The sequence below is a fragment of the Dipodomys spectabilis genome, unplaced genomic scaffold (genome assembly GCF_019054845.1).
Source record: "Dipodomys spectabilis isolate Male_0828 unplaced genomic scaffold, ASM1905484v1 ptg000446l, whole genome shotgun sequence".
Taxonomy (NCBI): Eukaryota; Metazoa; Chordata; class Mammalia; order Rodentia; family Heteromyidae; genus Dipodomys; species Dipodomys spectabilis.
The window spans coordinates 702,434-709,708 of NW_024871123.1; positions in this window are offsets into that span (position 1 = coordinate 702,434).

A 7,275-nucleotide genomic window follows, 5' to 3' on the forward strand; every position below is an offset into this window, starting at 1 on the left:
AATTTTTCTCTTTCATGCAGTTGTTTCTAACATATTTATAAGATGATTTCTATATTGCTTTGAATGTCCCTCCCCCACGGTATAACCCCGGATTTCACTGTATTTGATATTGTTATAATTTGTGGAGGGGAAGGGCAAAAACAAATCGTTTAACTAAGAATACAGGTGGACTCGTTGCATCATGAGATATACAAATCATTATGTCGAAAAATGAACTTTACTACTTTGGTAGGGGTAAGAGGGGTTTGGCCATCTACTTTCCAGCTGATCTCTTGGTGTAGAAGCAATATGTAATACAAAGCAATACAAACCAGTTCTTACTTTAAAGAATTTTTCTCTGAACATCTTAAAAATAAATTCTGACAACATGAAATAAAAATCTCTAAGCTTAAAACATTCTTCTAGACAAGTTAAAGAATTACTGAGAACAAGTATTTTAAGAATAATTTCAGAGAGCTTGAACCCAGGGCCTGGGTTCTGTCTCTGAGATTTACTACTCAAGATTAGTGTTGACACTTTGAGCCACAGTGCCACTTCCAATTTTCCCTTGAATAATTGAACAGAAAAGTCTCACCAATTTTCCGCTCCAGAATGGCTTTATACTAGGATCTAGAGGTCTAAGCTCTCTGAATAACTATGATGATAGGCATGAACCCCTGGCACATGGCTAGAAAAATTGCTTACCTGAGACAGAGGCCAGTTAGTATTAAATGTCAATCATGTTTAACTTTGTAATATAAAGTTAACTGAAATGTCTTCTGCTAGAAATAAGGAATCAAATGTGTAGGTGGTTTACAAAGTTTTTATCAAAAGCCACATATTTTCCTTGTTTTATTTTTTCTTCCAAAATTGTGTGCTTTCCAGAATCATACCTTATCTTTCCTTGCTGGTTTCTTTAGTTTATCTCATACATGCCCACAGCTCCTTCATTTATAAATTCTTTATGTGAAGACCTTGCAAATATCTATTTTCAGTCCAAACCCCTTGTATGCACCTCTCATCCATATATTCTACTGACATAAAAACTTGTGAAACAGTAATCATCTCTTATCATTACTGGATATTAATGTGTAAATAAAATTTAAGAAAATAAAGAATAACATAAATAAATATAACATGATTTTAATAGTAATGCTAAACATAAATACAACGTCGATTATTTTCTGAGCAATTTAATAAAAACCTCAAGGAAAAGAAATCAACTTTTTTGAGTGCTGATATTATGGTTTAAACTCAGGACCTTACCTTGTCACTTAGGCTTTTTCCCTTAAGGGTGGTGTTCTGTATTTGAACGACAGCTCCCCTTCCAACTTTATTTGGGGGATTATATAGAGATAAGAATCTCACGGAATAAAAATCATTTGTGTCCCTATCTTGGGGTTCATTTCACATAACATCCTCTTATATGGTTATATGGTACCAAATACTAGTTACTGCAAGTAAGATTAACCATGGGATCTATGGTTATTTTAGCCTGGCTTATTTCACTTAATACAATTGTTTCTGTGTCTTTCCATTTCCTAGCAAATGGGGCGATGTCATTCTCTCTGATGGAGGCATAGAATTCCATTGTGTGTGTGTGTGTGTGTGTGTTTGTGTGTGTGTGTGTGTGTGTGTGTGTGTGTGTGTGTATAACATTTTCTTGATCTACTCATCTACTGAGGGGCATCTTGTTTGGTTCCATATCTTAGCTATGGCAAATAATGCTGCAATGACCATAGTTCTGCCGGTAGCTTAGTAGGGTCTTGTTTGTGAACATTTGGACAAATGCCAAAAATGGGATTGCTGGATCATAGGGGAGCTCTCAGTGGAGTCCTGGAAAAAATTATAAAAAGTGAAGTAGGCCAAACCCAAAGAAACATAGGTCTTATGGTTTCCTTTATTTGCAATAACTATTATATGTCTCAGACAAGCATAAAAGTTCAAAAGCTATGTACATACGACCAGATAAGATGATGTTAAGCGAAATGAACCCCAAGATAGGGTTTATAATCTACCATGTGTTTTTTTTTTCTTTTTATGTTCCTCCCCCATGGTGTAACACCTGTTTTCACTGTATTTAATGTCAGTGCCCTGCGTCTTGTATACACCCTTCTCTAGCTTGGGGAGGGGAAGGGATAAAATAGTTAAATAGTGATACAGGCTGATCCATTGCAACAATGAGATGCACAAGACACTACGTTGAAAAAGGATCTTTACAATATAGGCAGGGAAGAGGGGAAGCGAAGAGGGGGGAGTATAGTTGTGGAGGTAGGAGGGGAAGGTTAGGGAAAAACTAAGGAGGAGGTAACAATGCTTGATAGAAAATATACTCATTAACTTGCTCATGTAAATATAACCTATCTATACAGCATTTTTACTATTAAAACTTCTACTGAAAAACAAGGTGTGCCGGGCACCGGTGACTCAAACCTGAAATCCTAGGTATTAGGAGGTTAAGATCTGAGGATCACGGTACAAAGCCAGCCTGAGACTCTTATCTCCAATAAAACCACTAGAATACCGATACTGGTGCTATGGCTCAAGCCGTAGATTGCTCCCATTGATCTGAAGAGTGCAGGGACAGCGCCCAAGCCCAGAGTTCAAGCCCCACGACCGACAAAACACACACACACACACACACACAAAACAGAAGGTGTCATGTACACCATATATAGTAGCCCACATCTGAAATCCCAGCTGATTCGGAAGCAGAAATGATATGCATCATGGTCTGAGGCCAGTCCAGAGAAATAACTGCCAAGACAACCATCTCAACAAATGAACTGGCCATAGTGTTTCATATCTGTAATCCTAGTTAATTATGTTATGAGGCATTGGTAACAAAGTCTGTCAGTCTAAGATCAGACCAGGGCAAAAAGTCCAAGACCTCAAGTAAATAAAATGGACTAGAAGTATGGCGAAAGTAGTTGAGCTGCTTGGTGCTATACAGACAAATTCCTGTCTAGCAAGCAGAGAACCCATGAATAGAACCCTAGTAATATTCCTTTCTTCCACAAAAAGCCTAAATAATTTTGTCCTATTTGAACATCTAATTTCAAGGCCACTGACAAATCAGAAATGGTGACATTCTCTTAAAAATTAGGTATTCAAAAGAGACAAAGTTCTTTATGTTTTGAAAAAATTGAAAAGGAAGGAAAATGCATGTGATTTTTGTTAGCTACATAATTCTTGAAAACATAAAATGTACTCAAGTATTTAATATATATCAATATGTGTGCTTATATCCATGTATGTATAAATATGTGTATGTATATAATCATATATATATATACATACATATATATGTATGGTTAATCTCTTTTCTTTGTAGCAAATGGTACAAATGAATCTGTACAATCACTACTCATAGGCATGAATAGACAAAGAGAATGAGCAGAGAACTCATAATCAGGAATCTACGGTTAGCCCATAACCCTGAAAATCTTTTACATCAGTTTGCATGTGTCAGTTAGTGCAGTACAGGGACAATATGATGGCAGTGAGATACCAGGCAGATAACATGAGAAATGAGAGCCACAAATGGTACAATATTCTTTTTGATGGGTAAGTAGAATTTCCATTGTGTTTGTGTGTGTGTGTGTGTGTGTGTGTATGTCTAAGTGTGTCAGTCTTGGGGTTTGAATTCATGGCCTGGATGCTATCCCTAAGTTTTTATGCTCAAGGCTAGCATTCTACTACTTGAACCACAGCTCTGGTTTTTTTGGTGCTTAATTGGAGAAAGGTCTCATAAAGACTCCTGCCTGAACTTGCTTTCACATATAATCTTCATATCTCAACTTCCTGAGTGCTAATATTACAAGGGTGAGCCACCACCATTGTGGTGAGCTCACAAGTGTGAGCCCTCTACCTCTTACTTATAACCTCGGCCATCCTCTGAGTTCCAGAACTGTATGTCTCACCAAGCTCACATTTTTTGACAGTGTTGTGGCTTGAACTCAGGGTCTGGGTATGTTCCTGATCTGCTTTTGCTCAAGGCTACATTCTATCACTTAAGCCACAGTGACACTTTTGGCTTTTTCTGTTTATGTGGTACTGAGGAGTCCAACCCAGGGCTTCAAGCTTGCTTGGTAAGCACTCTACCACTTAGCCACATTCACAGCCCAAGGCTTACCTCTAACAGGAACTATGAGGGTGGAATTTATTGGCATATTCTTTTCAGCATAGAAATCGCTGGCAATTTCATATCTTTGCCAAGATTTGGGACCAGTGTGAGACTCGGCATTGCGGAATGATGAATGAGTGATAGCCACCAGGCCTCAGAGATCTAGGTTCACAACTTACAGAGGGATAGGGAATATGGAGCCAGAACGTTCTACAACTCCTACAGCCTAGGAAGAGTGGTCTCCCTGGCTGCTAGATGTCCCAATGGGACACCTCAGCCAGAACATAATGCACCCGTTGCATACCCCACGCAAGGCAAGCCTTCTGGGCTTCAGTTATTAAATGGCACAGAAGGATGCTTTGTTCAAGCTTCTGGCTCAGGCTTAGTACTTTCAGAGGGTTTGTCCAAGCTTGCCAGGTTGGGGGTCTGGTCATGGGCAACCTGATGAATGCTCATCATTCATACATCATTCATAAATACACAGAAACATGGAGTTATTGACTTCTTTTTTTTCCTTTGGCAGGACTGAGGTTGAAATATGAGCGTAGGCACTATCCCTGATCTCCTCTTTCTCTAGGGTAGCTCTCAGCCCTTGAGCCACAGCCACAACCCTTGGGGATATTTTCCTGTGATCTCTTAGAAATAAGAGTGTTGTGGGCTTTCCTGCCCTGGCTGTATTCAAATTGGCATTCTCTACATCTCAGTCTCCTGAGGAGCTAGGATTACATACAGGAGCCAATGACACCTGGGTTTCTTTTCTTCTTGCTGTTCTTTTTTGAATCGTGACAATCTGAAATCTTCAGTGTCATTCCAATGATTTGCATTCGAAGTAAACTTCCCAGGCCTGGAGTATGAATGCCAGGACTGCCACACACAAATGGAGGGAGATCCTGACAAACTGATTCCTATTTATGTGAATGGTAGTGGAATGTTATAAAAGTAATTAAATTTGAAGTTACTTCATGATTCTATTTTAGAAAGCCACACAAAAATTATTACATTTTCATTTTCCTTTCTAGCACCATGTTATGATTCCCCTAATGGAAGGATATTGATTAATTTTTAATTAATGCTTTTATAAGTATTCAACTATGATACTTCATTAAAGGGAGACATAACTTAATAACTAATTATTGGTAACTATATATATAATCTAATGATATCCTCACATTCTCTCTCTCTCCATATATATATGCATATATATACAGCAATCTATACCCCCCTCTCTTTCTCTCTCTCTCTCTCTCTCTATATATATATATATATGTATATATATATTTGGAACTACTGTGGATTGATAACAGGTCGTCAGAACTTCCTGGCACCTCAGTTTGTCAGAAGTTGGTGTGCTAAGACTGTGACCCCATTTATGGATTGGGCATTGTAGGCTGTGAGTTGAAATCCTAGCATTGCCAAAAATTTATTCATGGATTACGAAGCCACTTTTGACACATTTTTTTTTTCCTGAAAAACTGTCCTGGGTCTCATAATGATGTATACTTCATATGCAAATATATCCTGTGTGATAGGATATAATAAATGAAATGTTATATGTGTAATAATACTAAATGAATAAGGGTAATAAACCTCATACTCACTAAACTCATGTATGTATTTTTCCAGTGCTGGGGCTTCAATTCAGGCCCAGGGAACTGGTCTGAATTTCTTGTCTTCAAGGACGGTGAGCTTACCCTTCACCCACAGTTCCACAGAGATACCTAGATACTGAGTTCAAATCCCAGGCCTTCCAGAAAAATGGTGCAAATTTCAAGCCAGAGCCTTATTTTATTTTATTTTTGCCAAGCATGGGACTTGAACTCAGGTCTTGGCATCTCTGCCACAGCTACCTTGGGATCCTAGGACCCAAATTCAAATCTCGGCGTTGGTAAGAAATAAAATAAAAAGGAGAAGGATAAAATGGAGAAATTCAAGAAGGTGGTTTTGCATTTTTTCCCTTTGCATTGTGACCATCCTGCATGTAAATGACAAGGCCCAGAAAGTGTACATGATATAGCATACTGATGTTTGGCTGGCTATTAGGGAAGCCATAGCCAAAACCTCAAATTAGGCCTGGAGGTCAAATCCCCGGACTTCCACTAAGTATTGGCATGAGATTCTAAGAAACCCATTCCCATATACATCCATACGAATGGAATTTTATAAAAGTAACAAATTAGTAATTAGTGTATGAGTGTACTATAAAATTATACACAACAATTATACTACATTGACTAATTTTCAATTAATACTTTATTATGTATTCAACCATAACCATGATACTTAAAAGTGGAAGGAATAATTTGATTGTCAATAATGGGTAGTAATATATGTAATTTCATACTCTACAGACACCTTTCTCTTGTTTTATACATATATATATACATATATGCCAATCTACACATTTATCTCTTCATACACTTGTCACTCCTGGGGCTCAGTGGTATAATGATGGCTAGTATATACAAAGCCCTGGATTTGATTCCTCACTACCACATGCACATAAAAATCCAGAAGTTGTGCTCTCACTCAAGCATTTGAGCATTAGCTTTGAGCAAAAAACTTAGGGACTGTGTCTAGACTCTTACTCAAGGTCCAGCATGGGCATGAAAAAAAGATTGAATGTGACCGCAACCCTATAAGGAAAGGACTTCAAATACCTCATCACAGAGCAAGCCGGGAGACTGATACTGACAGCTGCCATCTAACCTGACTTAGTCAGAGGTATACTTCTGCAACTCAGCCACACAGAACAAGATGCTGCTGGCTTGCTCACCCCTGTCATCCAAGATTCTCGGGGGCTGAGATCTAACACTGGTGGGTTTAAAATCCTGCCCTGGCAGGGGTGTGGATCAAAGTGATACATCTCTACCCTTGAGCAAAAGATCTTAGGACAGCACCCCCAACATTTTAGTGCAATCCCTGTGGCTGACTCCCCCACCAAAAAAAAAATACCCCTCTGAATCATTAGATGTGAACTTTGTGCAGTTTGTGATGTGTTTCTGAAAGAATGGTGATACTGACGAAAGCAACTGAATACTAATGACAACTTGTGGGATACATCTATGTGATAAGTCCTTCCTGGTGTGCTGGGGCCCTCACGGGGTGCTGTGTGCTGAGTCCTGCATAGGATGCTATGTGCTGAGTCCTTCACGGGGTGCAGTGTGCTTAGT